The sequence below is a fragment of the Ursus americanus genome, chromosome 32 (assembly GCF_024610735.1).
Source record: "Ursus americanus isolate L20-20 chromosome 32, mUrsAme1.1.p, whole genome shotgun sequence".
Taxonomy (NCBI): Eukaryota; Metazoa; Chordata; class Mammalia; order Carnivora; family Ursidae; genus Ursus; species Ursus americanus.
In genome coordinates this window covers 10,854,064-10,873,387 of record NC_142158.1, presented here as the reverse complement: position 1 = coordinate 10,873,387, position 19,324 = coordinate 10,854,064, and the positions used below count along the sequence as shown (strand labels likewise).

At 40.6% G+C, this 19,324-nt stretch overlaps 1 long non-coding RNA gene across 3 annotated transcripts in view; it reads left to right on the top strand.

Annotated features, from left to right (window-relative positions):
- LOC123801595 (uncharacterized) overlaps positions 1 to 18,433 on the top strand; it is a 43,288-nt gene extending 24,855 nt beyond the window's left edge. For all 3 annotated transcript variants that reach the window (XR_015722550.1, XR_006782267.2, XR_015722549.1), the window contains 3 exons: positions 11,299 to 11,401; positions 16,663 to 16,887; positions 18,075 to 18,433. This is a non-coding gene — a long non-coding RNA (uncharacterized LOC123801595). The remainder of the gene's footprint in view (positions 1 to 11,298; positions 11,402 to 16,662; positions 16,888 to 18,074) is intronic.
- Positions 18,434 to 19,324: the final 891 nt, after the last annotated feature.

Below are 19,324 nucleotides of genomic sequence, written 5' to 3'. Positions count from 1 at the left end.
ATTGACTGACTAAGCCACCCAGGGGCCCAGAGAATTTCCGTCTCTTGACAGAAGGTTTTCTGTTGGCTTTATTCTTTGACACCAAGTTAATGGCAAATTGGCTATCAGTCATATTTACAACTCTAGTTCAAGCCTAATGGAAAGAGATGGAAAAAGAACTCATTTTTCATCCAGTAATAGAGCAAAAGTTTTGAGACTGAATTTCATTAGTGTGGTTCTCACCTCTATCACTCCACTCCCAGAACCATTCTACTCAAAATCACCAGATTACGGAGACCACACATCTCAGTTTGCCTGAGATGGTCCCTACTCACATCTGTTACCTGGGCAACTAAAAAAATATATATTTTTTAAAGATTTATATATTTATCTGAGAGAGAGAGAGAGAGAGCACATGTGTGCAAGTGAGGGGAGAGGCAGAGGGAGAGTGAGAGAGTCTCAAGCAGACTCTGCACTGAGTGCGAAGGCCAATGAAGGGCTCGATCTCGTGACCCTGAGATCATGACCGGAGCTGAAAACCAAGACGCAGATGCCTAACTGCTTGAGCCACCCAGGCACCCATCTGGGCCTAAATATTAGTAACACCCTGTTGTAGCCATCCTCTAAGATGACCCCCAATCTTCCTAGCCTCCAAGTACTCCCACTGTTTTGTGGCCCCTCCCAGACTGAGTAGGGCTGACCGTGTAATCATTTCAGCCTTGCTTTCTTGGACCACTTGCTCTGAAGGAAATCAGATTCCATGTTGTTAGGACACTGGGGCTTCTGGCAACAACCGGCACTAACTTGCCATGTGAGTGAGCCATTTTGGAAGCAGATCTTACAGCCCCACTCAAGCCTTCAGATGACTGTAGATCTGGCCAATAGGTGAGTGCCATCTCTTGAGAGGTTCTGAGATAGAACTGTACAGCAAAGATACTCTCAAATTCTAGACCCACATAAACTATATAAGATAATAAATGTTTGCTGTTAAGTCATTAAGTTTTGGAGATAACTTGTTACACAGTAGTAGATTAGTAACACACATCATTTTTCATTCTCAAACGTGTCTCAGTTTGGGAAATAAATGTTCATTCACTCTAAAAAGGACCTCTATACTGACACCTTAATCTTCTCAGTCAGTCCTTAGACTCGTTTTGCTCCTTGTGTTAACAACATTTGATACCTATCACCCCCCGATAGGCTTTCTTGACTGAGTCTTTGGGGCACCACTCTCACCGCAGCTCTTGCTCCAGTGTTGTTTTTTTTTTTTTAAAGATTTTATTTATTTATTCGACAGAGATAGAAATAGCCAGCGAGAGAGGGAACACAAGCAGGGGGAGTGGGAGAGAAAGAAGCAGGCTCATAGCGGAAGAGCCTGATGTGGGGCTCGATCCCATAACGCCGGGATCACGCCCTGAGCCGAAGGCAGACGCTTAACTGCTGTGCCACCCAGGTGCCCCTTGCTCCAGTGTTTTTGCTGTCTGCTTGTTGTTTCTTTACTTCTGGATGTTGCAGGTCTCCAGAATCCTTCAGAACTAGTCCTTAGACCTTATCTCTCATCTATTAATGCTTAGTATGTATTTGATCTCACTTAGTTCCACTAATTTATATGATGAAGACCCCCAATTTTAAATCACAAATTCAGATCTCTTCCTATATTCTAATCTTGTATATTCAGCTTCCTAATCAAAATCTCCCCTGGATATTTAACAGGCATCTTGAAATCAACATATCCATAACTAATGTTTGAACCTTACCCCACCAGCCTGCTTCTCCCTTAGACTTCCCATCCCAATCAACTAACATCGTTCTCAAGTTCCTGAGGCTAAGAAACCTGGAATCATCCTAATCCTCTTTCCCTCCCACCTCACAGCCAATATATGGTAAATGTAGAGTCCACCATGTTCTCCAACCCCAATCCAAGTTACCATCATTTTTCACTTGTATTATTTCAAAGCCCCCAAATGATCTCCCTCCTTCCCCTTTTGGCTCCTTTCAGTCTATTTGCCACACCCCAGACAGAGTGTGATGATTCTCAAACCCAAGTCACATCATGCCACTTGTCTTGGCAACTCCTCACAATGGCTTCTTGTGTACCTCAGAAGAAAATCCAAAGTCCTTCCCAAGGCCTACAAGACTCTATGTGATCTGACTCCCCTACTCCCTGACCTCATTTCCTCCTTATTCACTCTGCTCCAACCACATACTCTTCCTTGGGATTGCTTGAAAATACCAGGTGCAATATTTCCTCAGGACCTTTGCACTTTTTGGTCCCTCTGCCTGTGATATTCTTTCTCCAGATATCCATGTGATTACCTCCTTCACTCTATTCTGTCTCAGCTCAAAGCTCACCTTGTCATTGTGGCCCTTGCTGATCACTTTATATAAAAGGATATCCCTACCATTTCTCTGTCTGGTTACCTTACTTTGGTTTTCCTCTTTGCAATGGTCACCATCACCTAATGGATTTTAAGATGTCAGAAACATGGATGCAAGCAATTTCTAACATGGTGGGAAATGGCACCAGTGGCTTCAGCATCCTCAGCCCATGGCAGCTTAGGCATGGTCCCCCCCATCTTTAACAGGGACACTACCAGCTGTAGAGCAATTGAATGGGCACCATCAGAGGAGCCCTCTGCAGAGCACTGACAGTACAGTTGGATGGGTATAGCTAGTGGTAGCAGTCATCTCCAAGGCAAATGAGATGGGGAAAGGAGAACAGTGGATGTTGTGGGATTCAACATAACTGACACTCAGAAAACAAGTTAGACAAATCCTAGGAGACCCAGAACCTTTCACAAGGTCATCAGCTGCTTAGGGTGAGGTTCATGATTATCCTGCTTGCAGTTGTATCTCCATATCATGACTGGTACATATTTGTGTCTCAATAGATATTTGTTGAATTAATCAGTGACTCTTCATGAAGAGTCCTAGGGTGGCCAGAATTCCAACAAGAATGCAGGGATGGAGACCCAGCAATATGGGCATACAACTGTTTAAGTTATATTTTTACGTCCAGATTGCTTTGGTTAGGGTCATACATGTACCCTAGGAAAATATGTATAAAATGTCCTTTCAATGTAAAATTTCTCCCTTTGTAAATCCATGCACTGTGGAATTTCAGACCTGGTGCCAAACTTTGTGGAGCTACTTTCCCAACCCTGAAGCTAGGGGTTCTAGCTTATTTCACTGGTTACTCTTAGCCTTGGAACTTTTATTCCTTTCTCTGCTTTTGCCATCCCTGGGTTTTGCTGGCCATAGAAATAGTGCTGGCCCACCTCCTTTCTTTAAATACTGTGAAGTTGCCTAGTGTTTGCTGGTCCAGTAGTTGACTCATGCTACAGGAAATCTGGAAACTGAAGATATAACTGCATAATTATGTCCCAGTTCTCTCAAATAAACTCCTCCTTTTTTCTTATTCCTTAGCTATTTGTTGTCAACACTGTGCTAAGCACTGGGTGATATATTGAGACCACAAGGATAAAAGATACCTAATTTGTTTTAAATTTTTTTAAGTAAGAAAAAAAAAAGACTGAACCATGATGCTGGAAGAAATACAAATTGTTGTTTTAGCTTAGACTCTGAAACATTTCCCTGCTTTTAGCCTGCATGCCTAAGGCTGGATCTTGTGATATGAGGAAGATAAGTGAATGTGTAGGGAATTAGATCCTTCAAGAGGATGCCATCCAGATGTTAGATCAAAGGGATTATGATTCATTCACCAAGGAGCTGGACTTCTGAAAGCCTATCCAAGTCTTGGTGCCTTTGAAGCTTGTCTGTAACCATTAAAAACTTGGTATGTGTTAATTTGTATAAATATTGTGTCATAATTTGAAAATGAAGACCAGATTGAGCGATGTAATAACAGCGTCTTTTACCACTGAGCCCCACCTTTGTGAGGAGTGGTTACAAAAAAATAAAATAAAACAAAAAAAACAAAACAAAACCCACAGTGAATGAGCAGCTGCCTGCAGAGCAGACTGCATGTATGATGGAGCTAAATTCAGCTATTCTTTTCTTTTTAATGTTTTTTTATTATATTATGTTAGTCACCATACAGTACATCCCTGGTTTTTGATGTAAGGCTCGATGATTCATTAGTTGCGTATAACACCCAGTGCACCATGCAATACGTGCCCTCCTTACTACCCATCACCAGCCTATCCCATTCCCCCACCCCTCTCCCCTCTGAAGCCCTCAGTTTGTTTCTCAGAGTCCATAGTCTCTCATGCTTCATTCCCCCTTCTGATTACCCCCCCTTTCTTTATCCCTTTCTTCCCCTGCCGATCTTCCTAGTTCTTATGTTCCATAGATGAGAGAAATCATATGATAATTGTCTTTCTCTGCTTGACTTATTTCACTTAGCATTATCTCCTCCAGTGCTGTCCATGTTGCAGCAAATGTTGAGAGCTCATTCTTTCTGATAGCTGAGTAATATTCCATTGTATATATGGACCACAACTTCTTAATCCAGTCATCTGTTGAAGGGCATCCCGGTTCCTTCCACGATTTAGCTATTGTGGACAATGCTGCTATGAACACTGGGGTGCATATGGCCCTTCTCTTCACTATGTCTGTATCTTTGGGGTAAATATCCAGTAGTGCAATGGCTGGGTCATAGGGTAGCTCAATTTTTAACTTTTTAAGGGACCTCCACACGGTTTTCCAGAGTGGCTGTACCAACTTGCATTCCCACCAACAATGTAGGAGGGATCCCCTTTCTCCACATCTTCTCCAGCAATTTTGTTTCTTGCCTTGTCAATTTTTGCCATTCTAACTGGCGTAAGGTGGTATCTTAGTGTGGTTTTGATTTCAATTTCCCTGATGGCTAATGATTTTGAACATTTTTTCATGTGTCTTTTAGCCATTTGTATGTCTTCATTGGAAAAGTGTCTGTTCATATCTTCTGCCCATTTTATGATTTGTTTATTTGTTTCTCGTGTATTGAGTTTGAGAAGTTCTTTGTAAATCTTGGATACCAGTCTTTTATCTGTAGTATCATTTTTAAATATATTCTTCCATTCTGTGGGCTGCCTTAGTTTTTTTGACTGTTTCCTTGGCTGTGCAGAAGCTTTTTATCTTGATGAAGTCCCACAAATTCATTTTTCTTTTGTTTCTCTTGCCTTTGGAGTTGTGTCATGAAAAAAGTTGCTTTGGCCGATGTCGTAGAGGTTGCTGCCTATATTTTCCTCTATGATTTTGATGGATTCCTGTCTCACATAGAGGTCTTTCATCCATTTGGAGTTTATCTTTGTGTATGGTGTGAGAGAGTGGTCAAGTTTCATTCTTTTGCATGTAGCTGTCCAATTTTCCCAGCACCATTTATTCAAGAGACTCTTTTTTCCACCAGATGTTTTTTCCGGCTTTGTCAGATTAGTTGCCCAAAGAGCTGAGGGTCCATTTCTGGGTTCTCTATTCTGTTCCATTGGTCTATGTGTCTGTTTTTGTGCCAGTACCATGCTGTCTTTGTGATCACAGCTTTGTAGTACAGCACGAAATCTGGCATTGTGATGTCCCCAACTTTGTTTTTCCTTTTCAACAGTTCCTTGGCGATTTGGGGCCTTTTCTGATTCCATACAAATTTAAGGACTGTTTGTTCCAGTTCTTTGAAAAATGTCCTTGGTATTTTGATCGGGATAGCATTGAAAGTGTAGATTGCTCTGGGTAGCATGGACATTTTAACTATGTTAATTCTTCTGATCCATGAGCATGGAATATTTTTCCATCTTTTTGTGTCTTCTTCAATGTCTTTCAAGAGTGATTTATAGTTTCTAGAGTATAGATCCTTTACATCTCTGGTTAAGTTAATTCCAAGGTAACGTATGATTTTTGGTGCTGTTGTAAATGGGATGGATTCCCTAATTTCTCTTTCTTCAGTCTTATTATTCGTATATAGAATTGCAACTGGTTTCTGAGCATTGATTTTGTATCCCACCACATTACTGAATTGCTCTATAACTTCTAGTAATTTGGGGGTGGAGTCTTTTGGATTTTCCAAATAGAGTATCATGTCATCTGCGAAGAGGGCAGTTTGACTTCTTTGCCAACTTGGATACTTTTTATCACCTTTTGTTGTCTGATTGCTGTTGCAAGGACTTCTAGTACTATGTTGAATAATAATGGCGAGAGTGGGCATCCTTGTCGTGTTCCTGATCTTAAGGGAAAGGCTTCCAGCTTTTCCCCATTGAGAATGATATTTGCTGTAGGCTTTTCATAGATGGTTTTTATGAGATTGAGGAGTGTACCCTCTATCCTTACACTCTGAAGTGTTTTAATCAGGAAAGGATGCTGTATTTTGTCAAATGCTTTTTCTGCATCTATTGAGAGAATCATATAATTTTTGAATTTTTTTTTCTGAATAAATTCTATGACACTGATTGATTTGCGAATGTTGAACCACCCTTGCATCCCAGGGATGAATCCCACTTGGTCATGATGGATAATCCTTTTAATGTACTGTTGGATTCTATCAGCCAGGAACTTGTTGAGGATTTTGGTGTCCATATTCATTAGGGAAATCTGTCTGTAATTCTCCTTTTTGATGGGGTCTTTGCCTGGTTTTGGGATCAAGATAATATTGGCCTCATAGAATGAGTCTGGTAGCTTTCCTTCTGTTTCTATTTTTTGAAATAGCTTTAGGAGAATAGGTATTATTTTTTCTTTGAGTGTTTGGTAGATTTCCCCAGGAAAACCATCCGGGCCTGGAGTTTTGTTTTTTGAAAGGTTGTTTATCACTGACTCAATCTCTTCATAATTAATTGGCCTGTTTAAAAAATCATTTTCTTCCTGTTTCAGTCTTGGTAGTTATAGGTTTCCAGGAAGGCCTCCATCTCTTCCAGATTGCTTAATTTATTGGCGTATAGCTGTTGATAAAAGTTTCTAATAATCCTTCCAATTTCATAGGTGTTGGTTGTGACCTCTCCGTTTTCATTCATAATTTTATTAATTTGGGTCCTTTCTCTATTCTTTTGGATAAGTCTTGCCAGTGGTCTGTCAATTTTATTGATTCTCTTAAAGAACCAGCTTCTAGTTCTGTTGATCTGCTCTACTGTACTCCTGGTTTCTAATTCATTGATTTCTGCTCTAATCTTCGTCAACTGCTTCCTTGTGCATGGATTAGGCCTGTCCCTCTGTTGCTGTTCCAGCTTCTTGAGGTGAGAATATAAAAACTGCATTTTAGATTTTTCTATTCTTTTGAGTGAGGCTTGGATGGCTATGTATTTCCCCCTTAGGACTGCCTTTGCAGTATCCCATAGGTTTTGGATCGTGGTGCTTTCATTCTCGTTGGTCTCCATAAATTGTTTAAATTGATTTTTGATTTCCTGGTTTATCGAATCATTCCTGAGCAGGATGGTTCTTAGTCTACAAGTGTTTGAGTTTCTTCCAAATTTTTCCTTGTGGTTGAGTTCCAATTTCAGAGCGTTGTGGTCTGAGAATATGCAGGGAATAATTTCAGTCTTTTGGTATCAGTTGAGACCTGTTTTGTGACCCGGAACATGGTCTATTCTTGAGAATGTTCCATGGGCATTAGAATAGAATGAGTATTCTTTGGTTCTGGGGTGTAGTGTTCTATATATATCTATGAGGTCCAACTCGTTGAGTACGGCATTCAAAGCTCTTGTTTCTTTGTTGATTTTCTGCTTAGGTGATCTGTCTATTGCTGATAGTGGAGTGTTGAGGTCCCCTACTATTAGTGTATTTTTATCTATATGTGTCTTTATTGTAGTTGAGAGTTGGTTTGTGTATCTTGCTGCTCCCCTGTTGGGGGCATAGATATTTATAATTGTCATATCCACTTGTTGGATACATCCTTTAAGAATAATATAGTGCCCTTCTGTGTCTCTAACTATAGCCTTTAGTTTAAAATCCAATCTGTATGATATGAGAATTGCTATCCCAGCTTTCTTTTGAGGTCCATTGACATGAAAGATGGTATTCCATCCCCTTACTTTCAGTCTGAATGTATCTTTAGGTTCAAAATGAGTCTCTTGTAGACGGCAAATGGATGGGTCATGTCTTTTTATCCACTCTGCAACCCTGTGGCACTTTATGGGAGCATTTAGGCCATTTACATTGAGACTGATTATTGAGAGATATGATTTTAATGATGCCATGTTGCCAGTAAAGTCTTTGTTTCTATAGATTATGACTTTCTGTTCTGTATCACTCTTGGGGCCTTTTTACTTTTATAGAACCCCCCTTAATATCTCCTGTAGGGCTGGTTTCGTGGTTACGAAATTGGTCAATGACTGGTGATTCTGGAAGGTCTTTATTTCTCCATCAATTCTGAATGACAGCCTTGCTGGATAAAGGATCCTTGGCTGCATGTTTTTCTCTGAAAGAGCTTTAAAATGCCCCCCAACCCTTTCTCTCATTCCAGGTCTGTGTAGACAGGTCTGATGTAATTCTGATACCTTTGCCTTGGTATGTGAGAAATTCCTTTGCCCTGGCCGCTTTCAATACTGTATCCTTGGATCTAATATTTGCAAATTGCACTATAACATGACGTGGTGTAGGTTTGTCGTGGTTGAGCTTGGGAGGGGTCCTCTCTGCCTCTTGGACACGAATGTTTGTTTCCCTCACTAGATTAGGGAAGTTTTCAGCTACAATTTGTTCAAATAGCTCTTCTAGACCTCTGTTTTTCTCCACCCCCTTGGGGATGCCAATGATTCTGACATTGGAACGTTTCATTGAGTCAGTAATCTCCCGTAGCCTACATTCCTGAGTGTGGATTTTTTTAAGTCCAGATTCTATTTTAGCTTTTCCTTCTACTAACCCATCCTCCAATTCGATGATACGTTCTTCTGCCTCATTCACCCTGGCCATCAGAGCCTCTAGTTTTGACTGCATTTGGCTCATAGAATTTTTAATTTCTGCCAGATTCACTCTCATTTCCACCCTTAGAGATTCTATATTCTCATTAACATTTTTGTTAATACCTTTTTTAAGTCTACACATCATCTTGACCATTGTTACTCTGAGTTCCATTTCTGATAATTTGGTTATATCCATATCCATTAGATCTGTGGCAGAGGCCACAGACTCATTGTCTTTTCTCTGCTGGGGTAGGTTTCTCCTTCTCATCATTCTGATGAGGAGAGGTTACGGGGTTGTCCAGAGCCCAAATTATTGACCGGGACCCAGGCCGTGCACCCTTGTTTTATAGGGATCTTAGGGATGTGGGCTTCTTGATTTTTCAGCCTGCCTTCTGGGGGAAGGGCCTGCTGTGCCGATACTCAGGCAACCCTGTTTGGGTAGAGTCTCTGTGTCCCCTGCGAGGGGGGATGGGGCTGGGCACACCGTGAGCTGGTCTTTCCAGGCTTTTGTTCTCTGGTGGCTTTCCCTGGTGGTTTGCTGTGCCTCTACTGAGAGTCAGAGGAGCAGTGGCCGAATCTCAGCCTCTGTCTCAGAACAGAGGGATCGCGGACCGTTCTCCACTGATGTTCTGGCCACTTTAACTCTGTTTCTGTTGGTGCTGCTCAACCCTGCAGCGACCCGGGATGTGCGCCCCACACCCGGTGTCCCAGCCCTCACTTCCAGGTCCGGTGCGTCTCTGTCCTTTGTGTTTCTAACACCACCAGCCGCCCCCACGCTCCCGGAGCTCCCAGTCTCAGTCTGGTTCCAGTGAGCACACCGGAGCTCCGTGAGGAGTCTGGGGGCACACGTTCCCGGCTCACGGTCTCAGTCTGTTCTCTCGCGGGTGCCATCCATGAGTCCGCCCGCTCCCCTGTGCAGGTGGCTACCGCTTCCCAGCGCCTTAACGCGGCGGCTCCCTCCCCCTTCTGTTTATCTTCCGATATCTGTGCACGGTTTCATGGCTCCCCGCTTCGCACCTCAATACTCAGTGCTGGAGATATTCATTTGTAGAGATCCAAATGTATCTTCCTGCATCTCAGGCTGATTCCGTGGGTGTTCAGGATGGTCTGGTAGCTATCCAACTCGACTCAGGGGACCGGCTGAAAATGGGGTCCCCTACTCCTCTGTCATCTTTTTTTCCTAAATTCTGCTATTCTTTACAGAGCTTGCTGCTATTCAAAGCACTCCTTGGGTCCAACCAGTCCACCATACTTTCTTTGATTTATTTCCTTCAGCTGTTTCATTTATTGTTCTACTTTATTGGCAGTCGTTTGAGGTGGCCTTTCTGTGCATTCACACTGGAGCACTTTTGTGCCTGAATCTATACCACTTGTGATGATGACCAGGTATCCTTTTGACAGCTTCCCAGATCTGTGTAATTGTCTTCCCCATTTCATGTTAGAAGTGGCTGGACAGACCACTTTCTGAGCCAAACTCAGGCTGAGTATCAATAAAATATGATATGTATTTATTTTTATTTTTTTAAAGATTTTATTTATTTATTTGACAGAGATAGAGACAGCCAGCGAGAGAGGGAACACAAGCAGGGGGAGTGGGAGAGGAAGAAACAGGCTCATAGCGGAGGAGCCTGATGTGGGGCTTGATCCCATAATGCTGGGATCACGCCCTGAGCCGAAGGCAGACGCTTAACCGCTGTGCCACCCAGGCGCCCCCTATGATATGTATTTAAAGCCTTAGAACTACACAAGAACATCCAGAGGGTATCACTGTGCTAGGTTCAGTTCAAAATGTATCAGACATGGCAAGTTTATCTAGGTTTTGCAGACATCAAGCAGGTGGCTTCCACCTTTGCCATAAGAAGCTTCATTTTCCACTGAAAGCCTCAGAAGCCCCCAGTGGGTCTGCCTATACATGGCAGGGTGAATTCTTACTTCTTTGTCAATTAATGTTTTTCTGGATGGTGTATTTACCTCTTGGGCTGGGCGCTGTTATTGCATTCAGCTCATTACCTTCACTGGTGTAACGTAAGTAAAATATTTTAGGGGATCAAAATATTTGAGTATTGCTATGATAAGCCTCTCCTTAAATGGACTCTCCCTAAGCAGAGGGGAAAAAGGCAGTAGACATTTCAGACTAATGTTTTTTGTTTTGTTTTTTTCTTAAATGGGTTAATTAGAGTTGAATAGCAAATACATAAAGTTGAAGAATATAGGAATATTTTATGTTATATTCATGTTTATTTTTTCATTTTATAATAGCATGATAAGGAAATCAGAGAAAATGTTAATTAAATTTGTGACCATTCAATTAATGCAATCTGCATGTTTAAAGAGTCACTTTATATAACTTCCATGATTTAGCTATTTCCTAGTCACCATAGACTCTGTTAATAATATACAATGACTTCAATCTAACATGTTTTCAATGAATTTATGAGCTTCCTGCTTACAACATCCTCACTCTACTTACAGATGTTTTCTTAAATTGCTGTTTTGTTGGCAGACGCAGATACAGTCCCATTCCAAGGACTAAGAGCATGCTGAGCTTTGGATTCTCTTTTTTTGTAAAGCCCCGTCACTACAACATTCAAAAGACGTGTGAAAATGTACGTAACATATATGGTAAAGCCATCTATGTTGACATAAATGGGTAAGAAATACAAACTCTTCAGCAACCTGATTTTTTTCACTTGCAAACATAAAGTGGATATACAGAGCTCTATCTCATCCTTTTTAATGACAGCATAGCTTTCCAATGTGCTATAATTTATTTCAACATTCTCCCATTAATTGACATTTGAGTTGTTTCCTCTTTCTTGTAATTTGCAAACAATGATGCAGTTAATGTACTGGGAAATGAATGTTTGCATAGTTGAACAAATGTTTCTATAGGATAAATTTCTATAATTATAATCTTTGGCTCAAAGGAACCATACATTAACGCTATGATTGTTAAAAAAATCATTCCTTTTAACATTCTTGCCAACTCTTAGGTATTAGCATTTTTAATCTTTGCCAGTTTGATGTGTCAAAACCATATTGTTTAGGGGCGCCTGGGTGGCACAGCGGTTAAGTGTCTGACGTCGGCTCAGGGCGTGATCCCGGCGTTCTGGGATCGAGCCCCACATCAGACTCTTCCGCTATGAGCCTGCTTCTTCCTGTCCCACTCCCCCTGCTTGTGTTCCCTCTCTCGCTGGCTGTCTCTATCTCTGTCAAATAAATAAATAAAATCTTTAAAAAAGAAAAAACATATTGTTTAAATCTGCATCTGTTTGAAAACTGCCTCTTCATGAGTTTTGTTCACAGTTCCATTGGCTTGCTCTTTTGCTCATTAAGTTATTTGGGTTCCTTATACATCATAGAAAGTGTGCTTTGTTACATTGTTGCAACTATTTTCATAGTGATCAATTATTGGTTACAATGAAGTATTTATCTGTTCTTCTCTATTATTAAAGTCACCCTTGCTTGACTTTCTGGGAAACTCCTCCAAATTTTTATAAGAAGTTATAATAAACACATTTATTTTTGCATTAAGATCAAAAAGGAACAAGAACGATTGCCTAAATATAGAATAAATGAAGTATAAAGACTATTTTTTAGCAAGCATGCAAAGGATGTGAAAATGTCTATAAGAATAAAAACTTGCACTTTCCCAGAAGTTTCTCGCAGTATGGAAATTCTCCAAGACAGAAAGTCTTACAACTCTAATGGGAACATTTCAGGTATGTAAGAGAGGCCACTTTGTCCTCTCTCAACACACACCATTATCAGCTCCAGCAGGAATGTTGTGTATCATAGAAAGAACCTAGGTCATTCAGACATTCTGGCTCATAATTTTCAATCATGTGACCTGGTCTCCCAGAGCCACTTCTTCATTTGTAAAATGAACATGATTATACCTGACTTATAGGGCTATTGCGATATTAAATTAGGTACAATATGTAAAATACTTATGCAGAGTAGATAATTAGTAAATACTCATGTTCCTAACTCCATAAGCTTTGTTAAAGAAAAATTATACCAAAAATACTCGGCTGTGATAGGAACATTTAAAATAAAAAGATCACCAACAAGTCAATAAATGTAAAGGCTCAGCTTTTTCTTGAAACATTCAATTGCCAAACACTCAATTGCCAAACACTCAATTTTTCACGCATAAGTATACAAGATTTACTTGATTTTCTAGAATGAAATTAAAACAATATTTTCTATGTAAGAGTTAACAGCCTCTGTGCATCTTAAATATTTAATGTCAATGTTGAAGATGATGGTGGGAACGAACATGCTGCATGATAAATATGAGGGTCTATAACCCATGTAAGTGAAATAAGAGGCCAGTCATGATCCAGGAAGTGGACCAGGGAGCCTGTGGATATGATAGATTCCTTGTAGGGCCACTTTTGCAAGAAGAGTCTTAAATATTTTTAGGCACTAGTCTATTGGGGGAGGAGATAATGGCGTCTGCAAGAAGTCACGTTGATAGCATGTACTCTTGGTATCATGTGATGAAGGGGGCACTTTATCTCTGTGGCCCTCCCCCGAAAAAAACACAACCTCTATCTAATCATGAGAACAGCTTTAGACAAATCCCAATTCTACAAAATCATCTCCTCAAACATGCAAGGTCATCAAAAATAAAGTCTGAGGAACTGTCACATCCCAGAGAAGCCTCAGGAGACATGAAGACTGAAAGCAGTATCTTGTAGTGAAACATAGTCTCTTGAGCCTTGAAGAGAAATGGGGACCTAAGGCAAAAAGGAAAGAAATTGAAATAAAGTATGAACTTTAATTAATAATAATGTATCATTATTGATTCATTAATTGTAACACATGTACTAAGCCAATGTAAAATGTTAATAATAGGGAAAACTATTGTAAGATATATAGGAATTCTCTTCATTGCTTTCCCAATTTTTCTGTATATTTAAAATTATTCTAAAATAGTAAGCTTATTTTTTTTTAAGTTTCCTTGGATTGCCGTCCATTCCATTCCTGCTTACTACCCTAAAAAGCGATCAAACTTCCTTAACATGCCTGGGGAAAATAGCATGCTTTCCAGAAGGCTAAAAGCCCAACCTGGATACACCAACATTTAATATTCTCCAAATATGTGTCAGACACTGATGCCTCTCCACCTGGATTACCCACTGTTTTTTGGGCCTGTATAAATGAGGCACACCAATGATTGCTCAATCAATACTTATCAATTGAGATAGAGTGAGTCTTCATTAAGTGAATTCTGAGTTCTGGTCAACCTAGAGTTCCTGCCATAAAATAACTATTCTGCAGGAAGTCAGCCCACAGACTGAGCCATGTGGGCAACATGAGTGGTCAGCGTAGCTGTGCTCACACTCATAATCACATGTGGTGAGAAATCAGCCTGGGACATAGAGCACAAGATTCAATTATGAGAGTTTGTCTTTAAACAGTGAACATGGCAGCTTCTTTCCTACAAATTTTGGTTTGGTATAACATGGTTTTAGATATAACCAGTTCAGGCAGAAATCACTATTCTTTTTTTTTTTTTCTTAAAGATTTTATTTATTTATTTGACAGCACAAGCAGGGGGAGCAGCAGGCAGAGGGAGAAGGTGAACCAGGCTCCCCACTAAGCAGAGAACCCAATGTGGGGTTTGATCCTAGGACCCTGGGATCATGCCCTGAGCCGAAGGCAGATGCTTAACCAACTGAGCCACCCAGGCACCCTGGAGAAATCACTGATTCAACATTTAAAAAACAAACAAACAAACAAACAAACAAACAAACACATATCATCTCTCAGCTAGATAATGTGTTAGGAATTTGCCACGCTTTTATTTAAATTAATGAACCAAATCATTTATCTGAGTAATTGACTAACACAAATTTGAACGTTCAAATGAATGTGTACTCAAAGCCAATTTGGCACGTTATCCATCTATGCACCCTGGGGTACCGTACGGTTCGCAGAGCATATGGAATATCCAGGAATATCAAGTTCATGCCTTGTGCATGCATGCATGCGTGTGTGTGTGTGTGTGTGTGTGTGTGTATGAGAATGCTAGTGGATGTGTATATGCGTTGGTGTGTTGGTATGTTGGTTACTAATAACATCGAATCAGAGGAAGGAAGAAGGAGAAATATCTTTAGTGGTCTTTCCAAATCAAAATGAAATTGTTGCTTAATGTTTTATGTTGGTAATGAAAATGGTGGAGGTGAGGACTGAGTGCTGACTTTTCAGGTCCTGAGGATGGGAACAGAAGGAGCCCAGCAGGCCTGCCCACTCCTGTTGTTAATTAAAGTATTTTCCCATTCTCCAGGGTGTAATGCACTCTGGGCATTGAGCCCCAGAGAGACTTGTGCAATCTAATGATCACACATTCAAATAAACACAGTTGGGGGCCACTGGGGAACAGATCGCTTCCCCCACCTCATTAACAGCTGCAACGTTTTGCAAATGTCTGAAATGCACTGGCTCCATTTCTTATGAATAATAACTATTAGTCAGGCTCCCAATTGCTCAGTGGTTCGAGGTAAGGCGGACCCCTACCTGCTCAGCTGAGACCTATACATAGTAGGGAGTGACATTTACAGCTCAGAGCTATCTGCACTGCATTCACTATGATTCTTGCCAGAGCAGATTTCCTCTGACTTATTACACCCCTTTGTCTGAATTGCACTGTAATTCTCATTTGTTGGCACCGTTAACAAGTTTGTCTGGGTATGAAAGGTGGAGAGCTTTATAAAGCTGACTTTGAGTTGTCAGAGGGCATATCTGCAGACACCAAAATGATCTTGAGGTTCTCATAGCCTCAGATTAAGAAGACACATTTTAAATATTCAACATCCTTCCAAACTGCTGAACTAAATTGTGTATAAGTTTCCCAAATACTTCAAATTTTAGTTGAAAGAAACCAAGGACAATTTTATTTCAGAGAGGTATATAGTCCAAAAAAATCAATGGAGGAGCTAGATGACAAAAATAATGCCAGGATTTTGACACTTTGCAGTGTTTTCAGAAGGTTTTACTTCTATTTCAGTTAGGATAACACAAACACAACACAGATAGATAAGAATTATGACTTGCATTTTATTACATAATGCACTTCCCAAAGTGTTACATACATATGTAAGCCTCACTTAATCCTCACAGTAACTATAGGACATAGTTACTATTTTTATGGTATAAATAACAACATCGAGGCTCAGAGAGGTTAAATGGCCCTAGATCACACAGTATGAAGCAGTTTGTCCTCAAATCCAGATCTTTGGACTCCCAAGAATGTTCGCCAGGATAACCACGCTTCATACCAGATAGCGATTTCTGTATGTCAGCCTTTTGCTTCCGTGACAATGGATCCTACATCTTTATTTTGTCAAGAAACCTGTGCTAGATCTGTGGCATGGAAGGCCTTAACTCTTTTGACATGTATTTGGTTAGTTGTGAAATAGCCTGGCTGCTCTCAGCTAAGAAGTTTAACAAATACCAAATTTTGCTGAGTCATTGCCGTGGTGACAGCTTGAATTGAATCACTTTCTAGGAGTTGGGGTGGTCATATGATTTTACAACCCTTAATATATGAAAGACCCATCAGAGGCTCTAGATGACGGAGACAGAGACTAGAGGAGGAAGAGGGTTTCTCCTCCCCCTTCTCCTCCCTTCTTTTTCTCCAAACAGGTAAAGTTGGTAAATGTGCTCATGATATCTCATCTTTGTGTAATATTTAGCTGTACAATTTTTGTGTCCAAAAAGCACTTTTATGGTTGGTGATATTATTTAAGCCTCCCCCAAACCATAACCAGTTAGTAGATATCATCCCAATTGATAGATGAAGCTGAACCATAGTTTGTACTTAAAAACTTCTTACTTCCTTCTCTCTTCCCTACAGATTCCCTGGCTTGTCCGAGGGCACACACAGAGTGCCAGAGGAAGGGTGTGAGTTCAGTGCCTCTGACTTCTGGTGTTATCCACTTGCTGCTAACATTTCCTTCTCATTCGTGGCTGGGAAGAGACTCCCCCAACTAGACTCATATCCTGATTGCCCAGAAACAGTTTATACTACTCATCTGGGCAAAGCAGATGCAAAGATTATTGCAATCATCTGTTGATAGAGGTAAATGGTCTCGATGCATCTATGGTCTCACTGCCCCCCCTGGTAGAGTTACCTGATAAAATACAGGATGCCCAGTTAAATTTGAATGACTTTTTTTAGTATAGTATGTCCCATGCCATATTTGAGATACACTTACCATAAATAATTTATATGTTGTTTATCTAAAATTTGAATTCATAGAAACTGGCCTTCCTATATTTTTATTTGCCAATTGGGCAACACTACTCCACGGGGTTCTGGACTCTGCCTGCCCCTGGGCTACTTTGGACATTGGTGTCTGTTCTCCTGATATCTTTCAGGGAAATAGTAGACATTATTAGGCTAGTGGCTTTTCTGGGGTCTGTGATAGGCACTATATGGATGAGGGGGTTTGTAATCTTTAAAAGCCTTTAGCACAGTGTGCCATCTGATTCACACTGGCATTTTTGCTCTGAGGGAAGGTGATAGGAGCACTGGGTCTAAATTCCTGTCTTCAGTTTCAAAATCATATTCTTACTTATCTCAGAATGTCCTTAAGACACTCCCCAAGCAACCGTTATTGCTATGAAAAAATACTTTAATGCTTGAATATCTCTGATTACCTTCTACGTTCAAGCAATGATTACATTCAAAAAATGTTAAGAAACAGTTTCAATGTAGAACTGAAGGTATGAGTAAAACTCACTAAAAATGAGAATAAAATAAAAGCAATTATAAACAGTGTAAAAAGCCAGTGGCAATTAGTAATAACCAATTAATGGGACTAATAAAATGAAGGTCCAGGATTTTACAATGGGTAAATAGCCAGACATTTTCGCTTATAATAGTTCCATTTTGTTCTTTGCACCATTTCGTAGCATGTTTTATTTTAACTGCATTTAGACTATTCCTATTTTTTTCTGAGATAAATAAACATATAGTTTAACTGATATTTTGTTAAAGCCGACTTTGCCTCGTTTTACATGCTTTACTATGAATTGCACCACAATTAACAATTGTTTGCAGTGTGAACAAATTCATCATCTAGAACTCTCTTTATACAACGTCTAAGTCTTTGCAAAGCTGAATTTGAATGATCAGAAGTGTAGATGCACACACACCCCCAAATCATCCTAGAGAGTTTGTAGCCTGGAAAAAATAGCCATGTAAAAATCCTATTACCACCAGACTGCCCAAGTAACTAGGTGTTATCAAACTCTCCCTCACAGGTCTTTGACCAGCAGAGAGAATGCAGAGCTAGTGCGGGACAAGTTGGTGGAATATAACAGTAATGCCAAGATTCTGGGGTCGGAGGGTCTCTTTGAACACAGGATTCATCACATGCAAGTTGTGCAACCTTGGACATGGAACTTAACCTACTCATGCCTCAGTTTCCCCAGCTATACAGTGGGGGTAAGAAAAGGGGCTGTAGGGGTGCCTGGGTGGCTCAGTCGTTAAGCGTCTGCCTTCGGCTCAGGGCGTGATCCCGGCGTTATGGGTTCGAGCCCCGCATCAGACTCCTCCGCTGGGAGCCTGCTGCTTCCTCTCCCACTCCCCTGCTTGTGTTCCCTCTCTCGCTGGCTGTCTCTATGTCAAATAAATAAATAAAAATCTTTAAAAAAAAAAAAAAAAAAGAAAAGGAGCTGTAGTGCTGGAGTTGTTTTGAAGATTAAATGAATTCTCATTTGTGAAGGTCTTGAAAGAGTGTTTTAAACATGGTAGCCGGTATATAAGTGTAGGTAGGAACTGGTGTATAAGTGTTAGTTAAATAAACAATATAAACATGTATGTATATACAGTATACAGTATGTATATATATATTATAAATTGTTTTAATGAGACCCAGAACCCAGTGTCACAAGGGAGATTCCTGTATTCCTATGCATTTTGGCTTTTGGAACGCCTATAAAAGAAACCCCTCTAACTGTAGACACAGACAAAGGTAAGGAAAAATTGCCAGAAGGGCAAAGCACCTACCTAGACGTGAAGCCTAAATGCCTCAAACTATGGTCGAACGTAAGCTTATGCCACAGGCAGGGCACGGCCAACCTCCCTCGCAGGCTGGCACATACCTGCTGGGTCTCAGGTGTACCGTTCACAGTAAACACCAGGCTGCGGCTTAGCCTTTGTCTTTCTTTCCAGGCAAATGAACAGCTTCTGCAACTTCTGTAAAGGGCCATGCTCCCACCCCCAGAGGTCACAGCAGCACCCTCCATGCAGGAAAGCCCTGAGACCCTGACACTTAAGGAGTCTGCAAATCCTTTCATCATTAATGGGGAAATCGATACTCCACCCATGGCTCAGACATCTTTCCAGAAATGTATTTCATGCTGTCTCGTATGAGTGAGAAAGAAGTATTGACAAACTGCTGCTTGGGGTTTACTGTGGAATTGAAAAGTGTGCGTGCGTGTGTGTGTGTGTGTGTGTGTGTGTGTGTGTTTCCTTTGCACGTATTTCTGTGCTTTTCTCATCTGCCTGC